This window comes from Schistocerca serialis, chromosome 7 (genome assembly GCF_023864345.2).
Source record: "Schistocerca serialis cubense isolate TAMUIC-IGC-003099 chromosome 7, iqSchSeri2.2, whole genome shotgun sequence".
In the NCBI taxonomy this organism is placed as follows: domain Eukaryota; kingdom Metazoa; phylum Arthropoda; class Insecta; order Orthoptera; family Acrididae; genus Schistocerca; species Schistocerca serialis.
The window spans coordinates 557,408,972-557,428,043 of record NC_064644.1 but is presented as its reverse complement, the minus strand read 5'-3'; positions in this window follow the sequence as shown (position 1 = coordinate 557,428,043).

The window sequence follows — 19,072 nt, the reverse complement described above, 5'->3', positions numbered from 1 at the left end:
TCCTAATATTCACGGTACGCTCGTGAAATGGTCGTACAGGGAAATCCTTACTTCATCGCTTGCGCCGACTATAACATCACGTTCAAACTCACTTAAATCTCTAAAACCTGTAATTGCTGGAGCACTAACGGACCTAACAACTGCGGCAGACACTTCTTGTCTTACATAGGCGTTGCCGACCGCAGCGCCATATTCTGCCTGTTTACATATGCCCGTACCAGTTACATTGGCGCTTCAGTGTAATAATACGAAACCAGTTAAACCGTCAATTCATTCTGCAACTACTATCTGTTGAATATAGTCAGCAACTAGTATCTGTTGAATATATGCTGTACTCTTTGATATTTCGAAGGTATCGTGTATAAAATGCAGGGAGCCATACAACTCGTATAGAAAAAGAGACTGCAGTTATAAGAGTTGGAGGACATGAAAGAGAAGCAGTGGTTGAAATGGGAGTGCGGTAGGTCTGAAACCTATCCCTGATGTTATTCAGTCTGTACGTTGAGAAAGCTGTGAAGGACACCAAGGAGAAATTTGGAAAGGGAATAAAGGCTCAGGGAGAACAAAGAAAGAGGATATAAGAAAAAACAGAGGTCTAGGTGTACCGACGACACGGCAGTTCTTTCAGAGGCAGCAAAGAGCTTGCGACTGCAGTTAAACATAACAGACACCATCTTGGAAAAAGGTTATAAGATGAAGATCAACAAAGGTAAAATAGAGCTAATGGGACGCATCCGAAATTAGTAAGGTGACACTGAGGGATTAGATTAGTAAGTGGGACGCATAAAGCAATAGATGTGTTTTGCTATTTGGGCAGCAAAAGAATTAATGGTTGCTGGAGAGGATATGAAATGCAGACAATCTGGAGAACGAAAACGATTTCTGAAAAGAGAAATTTGCTATCGCCGAATTAAAATATGAAACATGAACGACAAGCACTTCAAACAAGACAAGAATAGTAGCTGTTGAAATGCGGTGCTACAGGAGAAAGGTGTAGAATAAATGGGAACATCGAGTAACTAATATTGAGGTAGGAATCCAACTGGGGAAAAAATTATGGTACAATCTGACTAACAGAGGGCATCGACTGATAGGACACAGTCTGAGAAATGATGGAATCGTCAGAGTGCGCGCGCGTGCGTGTGTCTGTGTGTGTGTGTGTGTGTGTGTGTTGTGTGCGTGTGTGCGGGTGCGTCCGTACGTGTGCGTGTGGGGGAGAGAGGTGGAGGTAGCAAGAAGAAACTAAAAACTAAGTATTCAGTAACAGAAATTAATGGATAAGTAACAACATGGGTCCTTCAATAAAAAATGCCCCAGTCTTTTCTACAGTTATTAATAAATATAGGACAACGTCGTTTTAGGTGCTTCAGATTTTTTTGTATCTTCTCCACGTGTTAGAAATTTTGAGCAGTTCCGAAAGATGACAGAACGGTAGTATATCATCAAAATGGCGTCTACGCAAGTCACTCGGTACAAGCAAAGTGCTGTAATTGATTTCTTGATAGCGACAAAAGAAACTGTGTGAATATCCATAAACGTTCGTGTGCAGTGTATGGCAATGATGCGGCTGATAAGTGTGCTGTTGGCTCTTGGGTAAAGGCAGTTGAAGTGTCAAAAGTGCAGAAACTGATCGCCATTATCAGCCACATGAATGTCATTATTCGTGCGGACACGCGCAGCAATATTCGATGGTTGATTCTATCGTTGTCTGTGTTAGAGGTGGCGAAACCTTGGTGCATAATTTTGAGATGGACACAAAAAGGTAGTCAACGGAATGACACCACCCTGCAGTCACCAGAAATAAAGCAAATTCAGGGCTGCTTCCTCAACTGAAAAATAAACTCAGGGGCTCAGCATTCACTTGCTGGATGCGGTCTTGACGACACCAGGGCTCCTGAGCTGAGGGCTGCTAAGCGTCGGCAGTCCTCTGTCGCTGTAAGCTCTGGGCATGGTCCAGTGACCACAACATGGCGCGGTGGTGAAACGCTGTGTGTCACAGGGAACTGATACTTGGCTTGACTGCCTGGATCATGAGGATAGTTAAAATATCTATAAAAAGCCCTCACTGCACGCCCATAGCTGTTGAGGTGGAACAGTCGTTGTGGGCAATCTCAGTTGTACCTGGACACACAGGTCTCTGTCTGGGTGCACTTTTATTTCTCTAGTTACTCGTGGGACTGGATGAAACCCTCGAATTTTCTCCTTCTCCTCCCTGCAGAAAGGATAGGCCGGTGGTAGGTACTGATAATCTCTCAGGAGGCCACATGTGAAGAGCCCACAAGGTTCTGGATTACCAAAAATAATTTAATATTAGAATACATGCTGCAGGACTGGATATATTTTTGACACTTAAAAGACGAGGGAACCTTTGAGAAACTCTCCCCTTCTTACCTTCAAAAGGGTTTAGAGGTCATTGCAAGGACATTAAAATCAGACATGTGGCTACTAAATGGGACACTTTTGGTCGAACTCTCTAATACTAGCAAGCAACGAACGGACAGAAAGCGAAATACCTTGGCGAGTATGCACTGGAACTGACCTCCACACCACATTGAATTTCATTAAATGGTTGTGACATGAAGGATATGGTCGACATTTCAAAAGAAGAACTGGACGCTGAGTGGAACCAAGAAAGAACAGTTGATGTGCAGAACACCATGAAAAGTGTGGATGGCAATAGTGTCGAATCCGGATCCTTTATCCATCAATTCAGCAGCACGAAATCTCCAGAGCATGTGAAGGCAGGTTTCTTTTGCCACAATGTGTGACCTTATGTCCCCACCACAATGTACTGTTCCAGATACCAGCGCTTTGGACAGACTATTCTTGAGTGTCACGGAGGAGCCACTTGCGGCAAATGTGGTAAGACTGCCCATGAAGGATTCTCTTGTTCGTCTCTGTTGAAGTGTGTGAATTGCTCCGGGGCTCATCTTATCTGGAGTTGGAATTGCAGCGTTTACCTTGCAGAATGAAAGATGCACGATCTTAAGACTATGAAATGCATCCCACATAAGGGGCCAAAAGTATCCATAAAGCCATTCTGTCATCAACGATTGCCACATTCTTTGTTTCAGTTGTTAAAAAACTAGTACAGAAAGCTGAAGCTCCAACACCAATGGAGGTTGCTTTTCTCAGCACTAGTACCTATGTTTGTCAATACACTTGTGCTGCTTCAGTCATTTCGAAGCCTGTCACTCCCCCTACAACTTAAAAAAAAACGTGCTTGCCCTCAGAGGTTCAGCATTCGTTTTCTGAGTACGGACTTGGCGACCCTGGGCTGCCTGATGTGGAGACTTGTATGCGCCACCAGCCCTCTGTCACCATGAACTCTGGACATGCTTCAGCAACCAGCATTCCGCGAGGCGGTGGAATGTTTTGTTGGTCCTGGAGAATGGGGTACTTGGCTTGACTGTCTGGATCGCGAGGATAGAACAAACCTTTACAAAAAAGACCCTGAACTTCAGCGTGCGCTGAGTGCTGATGGGATACATGGAACAGTCATCATCAGGCAAGCTCTGGGGACCTTCCGCATGTATAAGGCTTACTTAGGCATGTCGGGCTCTGTCTAGGTGGACTTGTATTTCCCTAGCTTATCGTGGAACCAAGATGGACCCTTCGAAATTTTCCCTTCCTCCTCCCAGAGGAGAGGGTGTACCGCTGGAAGGTAACAAGACCCAGTCTAACAAGAGGGCTTGGGTAGCCAGTCCTCCAGAGGTGAGAGTAGATCAGAACAATGCAGTAAGTACAGAACACAGGCTGGAAATCAGAATGTGTTTCTAGTAATAAAAAGGAAAGACAGAAGTATTTGAAAAATCTAGAAGGGCTTTGAAGGAATTGCTGGGACTGTTTTATCTATAAAGCGGTTGCGAACTAGGATGCTATTGGTTGACACATTCAGTTTCCAACTAACTGTTATCTCACAGCCTGCATCTCGTGGTCGTGCGGTAGCGTGCCCGCTTCCCACGCCCGGGTTCCTGGGTTCGATTCCCGGCGGGGTCAGGGATTTTCTCTGCCTCGTGATGGCTGGGTGTTGTGTGCTGTCCTTAGGTTAGTTAGGTTTAATTAGTTCTAAGTTCTAGGCGACTGATGACCTCAGCAGTTGAGTCGCATAGTGCTCAGAGCCATTTGTTATCTCACAGCGAGATAAGTGCCTAGGGGAATATGCTATCTACACAGAGCCCCACAGCACCTTGAACTTAAGCAATGGTGTTTTGTCATGTAGGAAACTACTCACTGTTCCTACAGAAGAGCTGAAGGCTGAGTGGGCTCTAGAGGGAATTGTTGATGTTCAGAACATTATGGAAAGAGAGGATGGAGACCTGCTGAAGACCTTCATTCTTATCTTCAGTACCATCAGTCTCCCAGAGCATGTCAAGGCAGTCGTTCTTCTCCCAAGCCCAGTGCACTGTTTTAAATGCCAGCGTTTTGGGCATACCATCCTAGGAAGAAACGACATGTGGCAACTGCAATTTATCTCCTGCCAAATGTATAAGCTGCTCTGGAAACCAACGTGTTTGGTGTAGAGACTTCGGAATCTTTTTAGAGCAACGTATGCCGGAAATAAAAACAACAAAGCGTATCCCCTATGGAGAGTCCAATAAGATTTCAAGGCCATGCAGCCTCCCAAATCAGCAACATCGTTTGCAACAATTCTTCAGAGCCTTTCCAAAAGCTGATGCCTCTGCCCAAACAGAGGTTATGAGTGTCAGCACTAACGCCTACACATGTCACTGTACTTGTAAGGCAGCAAGTGTTTCAGAGCCTGTAGCCCCCTAGAACAGCATACAAAGGTAAAGTGGACAACTTGGGAGAGCCACAGGCACTTTTAAACTCTCCAGCAGTTCAGAAGCCCAGCCCAGCAGTTACCACTTGTACTCCAGCTCCACCAAAGCCCTCCAAACAGAGAAAAGCTAATGTCAAGCAGCAACAACAGATAAAATCCAGTAGTAAACCGTCAGAACTTGTCGACGTGGTTCTCCCTGATGCTTCCTCTGAATCTTCTCCAGAGCTAATGGAGTTTGGAGTACATGTGGGGCAATCGTCTTGCACTACGACTGAACGTCTCTTGCTGCAGTCTTCCCACTTCAGCAGAGAGACAGGATGGAGGTACTACCCCCTTCATAGCTGGATCCCTCAGTGGTACCTGGAGGGGTTTAGGAAGCGTGTGCAGGAACACCATCTACTATCTCAGGATAGACCACTGTTTCTATGTCTCCAGGAGACCAATTTCCATCAATCATACACCCCTGAGCTATGTGGCCATGTACAAAAGAAAAAGAATAACGTGAGTGGAGAGAGAATTAGAGGAGGTGTAGTTATTTTCGTTATTACCGACTACCAATCCTCGCCTCTGTCCCTTACAACGAATTTAAAGGCAGTTGCCACATTAGTGCATCTATGTCATCCATTGACAGTATGTTCCCTTTACTTGCCCCCACATGAGGCATTCAATGAAGTGGGTCCCGAAGACCTTTTTGCCAGCCCCCCCCCCACCATTTTAATGCACATCATATGCTTTGCGGCTCCGCAACAATCTTCCCCAAGAGTAAAGCAATTGCGAGGTTTCTTGTGTCATCCTGTGCATATTTGCTAAATACAGGACAGAGCATGCACTTCTGCACTGTGACTGGGTCGTTATTTGCCATCTATCTTCTTCTTTGATCTCCACCCCTAGCCTACTGGTCGATGACTTGCACAGAAATGATCACTTCCCGATCTGGGTCCACCTTGCAGATGAAGTGGAGCCCGAAAGGAAACCGCCACGATGGGTGCTCAGTAGGGCAGATTGGACACTTTATAATCAGCTAGCCCAGTTTGACCACTGTGCCAATGTCGAGGCATGGGTGAATCATATTACCAAAATGATCCACCTCCACTGCCGACGCATCAATACCACAGTCCACAGGACAACTGAAGAGGCAGCTTATCCCTTGGTGGAGTGATGAATGCTGCTCTGCAGCCAGGACTAGGCATGTGGCTCTGTGTCAGTTCGTCAGCCAACTGCAGAGAATCTTGCAGTCTTCGAGATGTCGAGGGCGAAATGTCGCTGGATTAATCGAGAGAGCAAGAAGAGGTCGTGGCAACAATCCCTGTACACCGTTAACCATTCCACGAAAGGTTCTGTTGTACTGGAGACGATCAAGAGAATTTCTGGGAGAGGAGGCAGGCCCCCATGGCGCCTGTAATGGGGAACGACACTCTCCAAAACAATGGCGGCCTCTTTTGCCACGGTTACTGCAACCGTCAGTCTGGATCCAGGTTTCCAGTGCCATAAATCGCTTGCTGATAGGAGCAGTTTAGACTTCCAGTCCACCACTGATGAAGATTGAAATGCCCGTTTTCCATGTGGGAACTGGATTCTACATTGCCTGCGGCTTATGACACATCCCCTTGTCATGACAGAATCCATTACAGTGTGCTGCGGCACCTCCCAATGAGAAACAAAGATAGTCTTCCCGCACTTTGTAATGCCATTTGGGCATCAGGTTACTTTCCCAACTCACAGCATGAGGCAATTTTAATACCTCTTTCCAAATCTGGGAAAGACCATACGTGCCTGAACAGTTACCATAATGCTGTCCTCACTAGCTGCATGGGAAAGGCCTTGGTGCAGATGGTCAACCGCCACCTTGTGTGGGTCTGAGGATACACGGAAATCCTTAGCCGCTTTCAGTGTGAGTTCAGGAGGTATTGCTTCAGCTTTGATAACGTAGCCCGAGTGTAGGCGGCTATACAACGGGCTTCCTTCACCAGCCTCACGTTTTAGGTATATTTTTTGACATCGAGAAGGCCTGTGATACTACTTGGAGGCATCTTATCCCCGATCAGCTTCACGAATGGGGTTTTCGTGGTTGTCTGCGCACTTTTATTTGGTCCTTTCTCTCCGCACAGTATGTTCGATACCGAGTCGGTGACGTCCTGTGTTATCACTTTGAGCAGGAGAATGGTGTCCCTCAAGGTAGCATTTTAAGTCCAATGTGGATGACTTTTCTGTGTTTTGCTCTTCTTCAAGCCTCGCAACAACACGTCAGTTGCAACTAACTCTTCGATGTTTGGATGAATGGGCACAGACTACTTTTAAGATTTCCAGCGAGAAATCTGTGTGTGTTCCTTTTAAGCGTTCTCGATCCATTTTCACCTTTGCTGAGTTGAGGATCAAGGACATTGTTCTTAATTTTAAAGACAATGAGGATTCTGGGAGTCATATTTGACTCTAAGCTTTCAAGGTTGCCACATCTTAAGGACCTGAAAAAACGGTCCTTAAGGCGTTAAATATTTTAAAATGTCTTAGCCACGGTACATGGCGGGGGGGGGGGGGGGCAGACCTGATTATGGACACATGTTGTATGGGTCTGCAAGACCCTCTTACTTGAAGGTGTTGGGCGTGGTGCATCATGAAGGTGTTCGATTGGCCACTGTGGCATTCAGAACAAGACACATACCAAACCTCTGTGCAGAGGCTGGTGAACCGCCAGTTTACACATGGCGACAGCTAATAATGGTGCGCCAGGCATATTAGACTCTGTCCACATCATTCATACCTACATACCATACCATTGCGCGACCTTCCATGGACACACTTTTTCATAATTGGTAGCGCGCAATGAGTCTGTATGGGTTACGTGCACAGGATTGCCTTCTATACATGGGTGTGGCCGGTTTTAATGTCTGCATTGCAGTTGAAGCAGATTTCCACCATCGCTCCTCCGGAGGCCCAGACTTATTTTGCACTTGACGAATTTTAAGGAAGATAGTACTCCAGGTTTTACATTTCAAGCTGTTTTACCCCTCTAGATATGCATCACAGTTTCACAGTAGTGTACACTGATGGCTACAGACAAGGGAATTCATTTGGCTGCTCTGTCGTGTTTTCTGATTCTGTCACCAGGACTCGCCTTCATGATGAGTATACAGTTTCTCTGCGGAGCTCCATGCGATCCTGAAGGCATTCCAGCAGATGCGAGGTATTCAGGGCAATCGGTTTCTCGTTTGCTGGGATTCCCTAAGGACCATACAGCTGCTACAGAATCTGTACCCAGCTGAGAAGTTGGCCCAGCTGATATAAGACCATCTATACTTGCTCCAGTGGCAGGGAAAGCAGGTGCCAGGTCATGTAGGGATACAGGGAAATGAAAAGCCCTATCGGGCTGCCATGGAGGCCTGCAGAAGATAGAATGTATCACAGTTTCCTGTTCCCTCGCAGGCTGTCGTTTCTGCACTACACAAAAAGTACATGAAATTGTAGGATGAGGAGTATACCTATGCTGCGGTTGGTGAAGTCAGATACGTGGCATTCCTCCTGCCAGTTGTTCAGGCGTGATGAAGTGACCCTCATACGTCTCCGAATAGGGCACTGCTCTCTCACACATAGCCTTTTGCTACGGCGAGAGGATTCTCTGTTCTGTAATGGCTGTGGTGTGCACATTTCTGTACTCCATACATCAACAGCGTGCATTTTATAGCATGCTGCAAGGGCAGAAGCAAATATTGGTGGGGCTCTGTCCTCTATTTTAGCTGATGATGAGACGAATGTGACTATGGTTTTAAGATTTTCTGATGTGTCTGGATTCTGGCCTAAACTTTAGGCTGGAGATTTTAGTATGTTGGAGAGGGCTGTCTGTTTGGATTCCGCGTGCAGCGAGTCCTCGAGTCACTTGGTCACTTGGTGTGGAACATGTACAGTCCCAAATCCAGGGTGTTAGCCACATGCCACTATAGTTACTGCAGGGACAAAGGGTTATTTTAGATTTAGTGCAGTACAGGAGAGATTGCACTTCTGCATATGTTTGTAATACTTTATTTTCTGACATTTTAACTGATCACCACACTTCTACAGCTGCCTTTACAGATCGACGAAAACAGGAGGACTCCGTCGGTTGCTTTGCTGTTTTCCTGCTCTTATCCTCAAGGTTCGACTGCCTCGAGTCTTTGTTGTATTCGACACGGGACTGCGTGCTATCTTGCAAGAACTGGAGCACGTGAGATGTTCTTCGAATGGTAATTCGTTGTCTGTTCCCACTCCCTCCCGTTTTCTGTCTCCGATGTGGAATTATATGCGATCTTGCAGGCAATAGAGCAGATGAGACTTCCCTCCTGTGCCAAATTTCTTGCCCCAATGCTCTGAGTGCCCTTCACTCTCTACGAAGTTTTTACGCAGCACATAAAATAGTCCGGAATATTCAGGACGCCCTCCTCAAACTACAACGACTAGGAAATGACGTGTTTTTCTACTTGGTACTAGGAACATGAGTACAGCAGAGATTAAAAGGACGGATGTAGCAGCCAAGGAAGCGTGTAGCTATTCTCAGTTATTTCAGTGTGCTATCCCTATGCGTGCTATCACCTCACTGTGGACGTACAGAATCAAGTGTAGATGGGAAGACGAGTTGCTGGAAGTGACTGATAATGAGCTGTGTGCAGTAAAGTCCTTTACGTGGTCGGTTCAGTTATGAAGAGGGGATGAAGTCCTCCACAGCCGTCTTCGCATAGGCCACTCTTCTGACTCGTGGGCTAATTGCTCTGGTGACAGGTACTTGGTACGTACAGATTCCTATGCGCCTCATTTTACTCGACTGTGTTCTGGTTTCAGACAAGAGGGGAGCTGCAGTTTTTGTGGCAGATCTGTCCCATGTTTTAAGTGATGTTAAAAACAATATGGTTACATTTTTACGATTTTGTGATCGTCTAACCTCTTTACTAAAATTTTTGGGGAGATGTTGTTAATGTGTTAAAAGGGTGACTGAATCATCCATGTCTTTTGTAAGTGGTTAGACCGTCACATTTTCATGTGCCTTTCTTTCAGCTCTTAGGTTGTTTTACTTCTGTTTTAACCCCGTGTACAGCACCTTTCACCCTTCTCTGCTGTATTAAGACCTCTGAGTCAGAGGGATTGTATAGGTCTAGCTGAGTGAGGTGGGAGTGAAGCAATGAGTATCATGCCGAAGGTTTCCTCCTCACAGTATGACAACAATTTTAGACAATGTATACACATTCGTATTTTTAATATTTGTAAGATCGCTGATAACGTTGACGTTGAGCAGCCATAAACTACACACACACACACACACACACACACACACACACTTTGCTTTGAGGAGGAGAATGGTATCCCTCAGGGCTGTGTTTTAAGTGTCACACGCTTTACTATAGCCTTTATCAGTATCACGTCTACAGTGTAGAGTCCTGTACAGTGCTGCTTATTTCTGGAACATTTTGCTACTTTCTATTACTCCTGCAGTGTTGCAACAGCGATTCTTTATGTGAAACTTATTGTGAAGAGAAAGGATTAGTGAACCGCAAAGAAGGGTTCCCAATTTTCTGTGGATAAGTGTGTGTATATTTTAACCCTTCTCGTCGTATTTGTAATTTATCTTGATATGCATATGCGGAATTCCATTCTGCAGTTTTACTTCTATTTTAATCCAATGTCTAGCACCTTTGTCAGGAATGAGTGAATAAGTATCATTTTATAAGTTTCCTCCGTACTGTGTGACAGCAATTTAACTGAATGAGATTTTCACTCTGCAGCGGAGTGTGCGCTGACATGAAACTTCCTGGCAGATCAAAACTGTGTTTCGGACCGATACTCGAACTAGGGACCTTTGCATTTTGCGGGCAAGTGCTCTGGAAGCATCCCCCAGGCTGTGACTAAGCCTTGTCTCCACAATATCCTTTCTTTCAGGAGTGCTAGTTCTGCAAGGTTCGCAGGAGAGCATCTGTAAAGTTTGGAAGGTAGGACACGAGGTACTGGCAGAAGTAAGGCTGTGAGGACGGGGCGTGAGTCGTGCTTGGGTGGCTCAGTTGATAGTAAATTGAGAAAAAGAGAGCTTGGATGGTCCGTACAGGTACAGCTGCCCATGCAGCTTCAACACGATACCACAGTTCATCGAGAGTAGTGACTGGCGTATTGTGACGAGCAAGTTGCACGACCACCATTGACTAGACGTTTTCAGTTGGTGAGAGATATGGGGAATGTGCTGGACAAGGCAGCAGTCGAACATTTTCTGTATCGAGAAAGGCCCGTACAGGACCTGCAACATGCGGTCGTGCATTATCCAGCTGAAATGTAGGGTTTCGCAGGGACCGACTGAAGGGTAGAGCCACGGGTCGTAACACATCTAAAATGTAACGTCCACTGTTCAAAGTGCCGTCAATGTGAAGAAGAGGTGACCGAGAAGTGTAACCAATGGCACCCCATACCATCACGCCCGGTGATACGCCAGTATGGCGATGACGAATACACGCTTTCAATGTGCGTTCACCGCGATGTCGCAAACACGGATGCGACCATCATGATGCTGTAAACAGAATCTGGATTTATCCGAGAAAATGACGTTTTGCCATTCTCGCACCCACGTTCGTGAGTACACCATCGCAGACGCTGCTGTCTGTGGTGCAGCGTCAAGGGTAATCGCAGCCATGGTCTCCGAGCTGATAGTCCATACTGCTGCAAACGTCGTCTAACTGTTCGTGCAGATGATTGTTGTCTTGCAATCGTCCCCATGTGTTGACTCAGGGCTCGACACGTGGCTGCACGATGCGTTACAGTCATGCGGATAAGATGCCTGTCATCTCGATTGCTAGTGATACGAGGCCGTTGGGATCCAGCACGGCCTTCCGTATTACCCTCCTGAACCCACCGATTCCATATTCTGCTAACAGTCATTGGATCTATACCAACGCGAGCAGCAGTGTCGCGATACGATAAACCGCAATCGCGATAGGCTACAAACCGATCTTTATCAAAGTCGGAAACGTGATGGTACGCATTTCTCCTCCTTACACAAGGCATCACAACAACGTTTCAACGGGCAACGCCGGTCAACTGCTGTTTGTGAATGAGAAATCGGTTGGAAACTTTCCTCATGTCAGCACGTTGTAGGTGTCGCCACCGGCGCCAACCTTGTGTGAATGCTCTGACAAGCTAATCATTTGCATATAGCAGAATCTTCTTCCTGTCCCTTAAATTTCGCGTCTGTAGCACGTCATCTTCGTCGTTCAGCAATTTTAATGATCAGTAGGGTACATTCATATACACAATAACATGCTTTGCTTCGTTTCGTTGCTAGGAACGGAGCTGATGTGATAGGCCGTAGCTTCATTAGGCGACAGTGCAGAACTGTAACGAAAGCCCTCCGGAAGTCAAGAAGCTTGGCATCTACGTGGGCGCCGCTATCTGCTGGTTCCTGGTTGTCTTGGACCAACAGAGCGGGCTGGGTTGTACATGATAGTTACTTTCGGTATGCGAGTTGAATTCTACGAATGAGTTTCTCTTTCTCCAGAAATTTCATAATACGTTAGCTCGAAAATTCTACAACTAATGAAGACCTATGATTCTTTTCGCCTGTTCGACGTCCGTTGTTGCGCTTGGGAAGAAATTTCTGCAGTCTCTAACAACGCTTTGCTCCTTCAGCGACATATGCTGCTCTGCGGTTAAACGAAGAGCGAGTATATTCGCACACTCTATTTAGAGTAATGTTGGTATCCCGTGAAGTCCAGTGGCTGATCGTCCGATAACCTTGAGTATTTGCTTGCGGCATTTCCAGAACCAATCGTAAAACAGTTAACAATTTTGTAACACGTTAAGAAGTGACTTCTAATTGAGTTTCTGTGCCTAGAATGGATATTTCCTTCTCAAGATCGCATACTCCTACGAGACTAAAAGTTTCTGCTGGAAAGAGAATCGAATCCGGATACTTATATTCCGCACGCGAGCTCTCTTACCTGCGCAACTACTCAGCACACCAAAGACAACATTCCAGCCTCGAATTCCAGTCTCTTAATCTTAATTTACGTGCTTCGAAGAGGACCATACGATTGAATAACCCGAGTAGTGTGTATGCTCCGACCAGGCGTTATCGTCGCTGTCCGTATTCAGTTACGCATACTGGCAATACGAAATGGAAGCGAATACTCCCCAGCAATCCAGGACCTGCCAGCTGTGAAAGATGGCTTACGATTGCCGCGGTGAGGGCGCCGCGCACGGAATTTCTGGAATGGAGGGGCCACGCAAGAACGCGAGCATCATACGCACACTATCGGCTGGTGTGTGTGTGTGAGCGGGCAAATCACCGCATAGCACAGCGCGCACCCCAGCCGTGCAACCCATCCGCGTCTCGCTGTCCACAATCGGCTGCGCCATCAGTGGGGGGGAAGCGTCTGATGAATGACCAGCAGGCCTGCACATCGAAGAAATGTACAAGTGCCAAATTGTAGGCCCTAAATTTCGCGCTGCCATACAAGCACGGTAGGGCCGGAGCCTGAATGAAATACATTGCTACCACGCACTACTGTGGCAGGAGGGGTTTAAGCACCTCATCCAGCATTAACCGTAATGAAACTAATCGTCTCCGTCTCTAATCGTTGTTTTTCTGTATCAGTGCAACTGAAATTAATGCGATAGGCGATACGAACTTACACACGCACTTCCATCACATGGGTCTTAACATTTGTGGTCATCAGTCCCGTAGAACTTAGAACTACTTAAACCTAACTAACATAAGGACTTCACACACATCCATACCCGAGGCAGGATTCGAACCTGCGACCGTAGCGGTCGCGCGGTTCCAGACTGAAGCGCCTAGAACCGCTAGGCCACACCGGAGGGCGTCAGTTATTGCACGTTTTGCTTTTCCGAATACTTTTATGTTTTCATACATCTGTCTCCGAGATGATACCAGTGAACTGTCTTTTCTGCGAGAGTCATTTCAGAAAAAAATATATCCAACACTTTCTCTTTCAAACTGCCGTTACTCTAGATCAGTGCTTCCCAATCTGGGGGTAATTACCCCGTAAGGGGTGAAATGAAATTTTCTGAGGAGCAAAGACTAAACGATTCGATTCTGTTTCAGTCACAAAACTAAATCATTTTTAAAATGTCATTAATATTAACACAATTGTGTAAGACAAACACCGACTGTATAAGTTATCAATTATTACCTTTCTTCAGTTAGTAGGCCTAGCATTAATGTGGTGGACGTTACAGGCTCCTCACATCGTCCACCCGCTGCACACATATGTTGTGCTTTCTCCTGTACATTGCTGAAGATAAAAGTTAGATATATACGTCACAAATCTCAAGAAAATATCTTCTACAAGTCGTAGATAGTATCTGCAGTTGTCCAGAAATCGCTTCATTACTCGCTTCGAAACGAGATAAATGAATTAACTGGCAGCACGACACAACAGTAACTACAAAAGGGCTACTATAGTGATGAACATAATATTATTTTTATTATTATTGCTATGCGGTCAGACACAAACCATTAACAGCCTGAAGTCATCCAATCTCTGCCATTTCAGATGTAAGGAGTGCAGCAATGAAGTGATTTATGAACACTAAGTATAGTGCACAAATCTGAACTTGTTTGATTTTAAATGGGGTTGTAGTTTGCTGATCACGCAAGTGCCGCATTGGAGTGGGGTAATGCAGGGGAAGCATGTTTTGTACATAGTGTGGATAGTTAGCTTTCTTTTCTGAGGAGTTGTGGATAGTACTTACGATGCAAAAAATGGTTCACATGTCTCACATTCTGCAGTTTACTTGAGTGCAAAAGTTGGTGGCGATTTGGCGGAGGGGGGGTTGGGGCAGAAGGGCGAAAGGGGGGGGGGGGCTAATTTCTGATTGCACTCAGAATTAATGGTCTAAGAAAGGTTGGGTACCACTGCTCTAGATAAACGAGGTGCTACACCCAGCTAAGGACGGTCTCGGCCTCAGGATCCTAGGGATTTATAATATCCCTTGTGAGTGCGGAAGCACTTATATCGCTCAGTCTGACTGCTGTGCAGAACGTCAATGGCATATTAAAATTCTAGGAAGGGGAAAAATCCACAGTTGCTGAGTACGGCCTCACAAACAAACACGAAATACTCTTTAACGAAACAAAATTTCTGTTGCAGGCTCCTTTATAGTGGAATTCTGTAATTAAAGAGACTGTAGAAATAAGAATGTGCGAGAACCGTGGCAGCGGATATAAAGTTAGCGTTCCATGGAAGTGAGCTTTCGATGGAGAGAACACGCATTCATCGCAATGTTTAGCCTACTATGGGAGCGGTATTGCCTCCATCGCAGACTTTGACCCCATCTGCGAGAGCATTACGTAATTACCGACCAACCAGAAGCCCCCTGTCGGTTATACAATGTCTGCATAGGAGCAGCTTTGACAGCCAGTTGCTTCTGACGCAGACGGAATCTCGAGGTTTTATCCTGAATTGACGTGGCAGAAGTCTGGGAATTTTCTATACAATGTTTCCGTCGCGAAAGACTTCGTTCTCATCTCTATACTCAATATATTTTTCGGGATCCATATTCCATTTAGACACTCTCAGGATCAGTTGACTAGAAATAGTTACTAAGTTGGAGAACAGAACGTAATCGTGAAAAAGAATATAATTATTGCTCTTATGAAGAAGGAAAGAGTGTGTGGATATGAAAATTACCGCACAATCACTTTAGTACCACTTGCATAAAAAGTACTTACACAAACAGTTTATCGTAGGAAGAGAGGAAGATTAGGGTTAGCGTCTTTCAACATTAAAGTCATAAGAGACGGTGCAGAGCCGAAACACTTTGTAGAAGAATGGAGGGGGAAATTAGAAGACAGTGAGAGGGTCATTTTGGGTTTAAAAGAACCAGAGGCATGCAAGAAGTAATTTTAGCACTACGGTCAATAAGGCGGGCAGAGTTAGGGAAAAAAGTTGTGAAATGGATTTTGTGTAACTTCTGTTCAAACATTACATGCTAAATGATACGTTATCCAAGTATCGGCCAGTTTCTTGATGATTTCTTTTCGAAGTATAGTTCCCAGCAGTTCAGATGCGGATGTCCTCTCGGATATGTAATCATTGATTTTAGGTATGAAGAAATAATGTAACCACCCAGAACAGCGCGAAAGCTGTGAACACCATTTCCTATTTCCATATAATATCCAAGTAAAGAGCCAGAACACTCCATAGTATGTCTACAACAAAATTCCAAAGGCCACTTGACGGTGTGTGGCGGAGGGTACTTCTTGTACCACAAGCTCATCCTCCCGTTCCTGTTCCATTCGCGAACGACGCATGGTAAAAATGATTGTTTGTGTGGATTAGTTTTGATTTCTCGAATTTTCTCGTTGTGATCATTTCTTAAGACGTACGTAGGAGAAACTATTAACGTTGTGCGGCTCTTCCCCGGCATGTACTGTGCAGGAATTTCAACAGTAAATGTCTCTGTGATGATCAACGCCTCTATTGTAGCGTCTGCCATTGAAGTTGGTTGAGCATTTCCGTAACGCTCTCAAGCCAACTGAAGTATCGCATGACGAAGCGGGCCTCTCTTCATTCGATCTTCTGTATCTGTTCTCTCGTGGAAAGAGGCTGTTTTGATATCTCTCCCCAAATCAGGAGGGGCACACATGCCCCAGCAGTAACTGGAGTATCGCGTTAACGAGCTGTATAGGAAAGACCCTGGAACGAATGATTAACCATCGTCTTGTCTGGTCCTCAGAGACCAAGCAACTCCTTAGCCGCTCTCAGAGTGGATTCGGTCTACTGTAGATGACCTGACCAAATTAGATGCAGCCAGTCACCAGACTATCTACGCAAACATAAGTGTATTGGCATATTCGTCGATATGGTAAGGCGTATGACACTATATGGAGACACAGTATACTCATGCAGCTGCATCATCAGGGATTTCGTAGCCACCTCTCCTTACCGTATTTCCTGTCTCAGTAGTTTTTTGGGACCTGAGTTTTTAAGACGTTGTCTGATGATTTTCAGCAAAAGAGCGGTGACCCTCAGGGAAGTATTTTAGGCGTTACCCTCTCTACCATAGCTGATAACGGTTTGACTTCTACGGTAAGGAGTCCTGCACAGTGCCACTTGTTGATAGACGATTTTGCTGTTTTCTTCTCCAGTGTTGCAACAGCGACCTGTTAGTTGCAACTTACGGTGCACGAATTAGAGAAGTGATATGCAAAGACGGGTTTTGAGTTTTCTGCAGATAAGTATGTGTGTGTTCATTTTAATCGTTCTCGTCGCGTTTTTAATTTAACTGACTTGCATATGACAGACAGCATCCTAGATTTTAGAGACTAAGGTCTCTGGACCTCATTTTTTAATGTGAATCGTCATGTCTGCCAAGCCTGAGAGACCTAAAAGCCAGAGTCCTTGCAGCACTGAACATCATAAGAGCCTTGGGGACAGACAGTACTCATCTGCTCCAGTTTTATATAGCTGCGGTTGGACAATGGGTACACGATGTACAGATCGGCGAGGCCTTCTCATGTGAAGATCATAGACGCTACCACCATGAGGGAATACTTGTAGAACCCAGTCTCTTTTCTCAGGCTAGGGAATCGCCACTTAACGCCATTAGGCAGCTCCTCGTGGTGCGTCAGGTAGGTGAGTTCCCCACAAATCTGACTTCACCCACATACCATACTGTTGCTCGTCAGACTCTGGAACCCCTCCTTTTAAGCTGTCCATGAGCCACAGTGTCATTTGGGATCTGTGTCCAGCGTGTGCTGGAGTCACTCGTCGTGGAGCAAGTACAACCTGAAATCCCGGGTTTTACTATCTGCTGTCCTGGTTTCTGCAGAGGCCCCTGAGTAACTGCAGTTTTAGTCCAGTACAGGAGAGACTGCACTCCTGCTTCCGTTTTTAATGCGTTATTTTCTGACATTTCATATGAGCGCCACAAATATACAGCTTTCTTTACATATGGGACTAAACAGGGGCTTTCTCTGTTGTTTACCAAGATCGTGTCCTCAGTTTCGGACTGCCTCAAGACTTTACTGGCAATGGAGAAGGTTAGACTTCTTCCAGTGCTAAATGCTTTGTCTGTTCCGATTCTCTAAGTGCCCTTCACTCTCTGAAACGTTTGTACCCAACCGATGAAGTCGTCCAGCGTATACAGGATGCCCCTCTTAGACTACAACGACATCTTTGTGTCCCTGCCACACACAATTGTGTAAGGCTTATTAAGGCATGCAGGGCTCTCTTTGAGTGGACCCATATTTCGCTATCTGCTCATGGGACCAAGAGAGAACCATAAGAATCTTTTTCTCCTTATCACAATGTGATAGGTGTACCGCCTAGACGTTCTCACATCCACTGAAGCAAACAAATGAGGGAGGTTAGCACTCCTGATCATCAGCTTGCCTTTAGTAATAGGGCTCAAGGAGTCATAAACCGGAATGTTTTTGTAGTGATCAAGAGGAAAGAGGTATCGTTTAAACAAGTATCCATAAAGGCTTAGAGGAGCTTGCAGGTACCTTAAAGTCTACTAAGCAGTTGCAGTCCTTTTTGGTCGTTAGTAGGAGGGCAAATTAAGTGGGACTACTTTAAAAATTGGATGATTATGACATAATTGTTGAGTTGCTTAACTCCCTTAACCCCAGCAAGACTGTGATAACCTGTTCTGACATTTTGCACTTTGACATTGCCGAACACACACAAGAATGGGCATCACATGTGATAGTGGATGTTGAGCAAAGGGCATGTAGGATTAATGGGGAAAATGAGAAGACCGTCACCTTTATTGTGTCCTTCAATTCTCTGACGCTTACTGAATATAACATGACAGGTTGCTTCTGACTTAGGCCCTACGTACCTAACCCTTGGTGGTGCTACATATGCCAGTGTTCTCGCCATACAGTGCTGAGTTGTGGAGATGAAACGACCTGAGGGAATGTGAAAAGGCAGCCCATGACCGTCCATCTCCAGCAGCCAGCATTAACATCTCTTGGACCCATCCAGTCTGGAGCCAAGACTGTCCTGTTTTTCCTGATGAACACAAAATTCACAAAGTAAAATTCACCATGTGGATCCCCTATGCAGAGGCCAAAAAGGATTAGAAGCCAACGAACCCTCCTGTCTTTGCCACTTATTATGCTTCCATGGAGAAGAAACCTGTTCCTATCGTCGACGCTTCAAGGCAAACGACGTCCAGCGTACCACTATCCACCGCCACCAGCTGTGCGTGCACCTTTTCAGGCCAAAACCCAGTAAGCACCAGGCAGCTATCACGGAAGAGACTAGCAGTGCTTTCGTAGTCAACATCATGGAAGCACCCCTAAAGCAGAGTGTC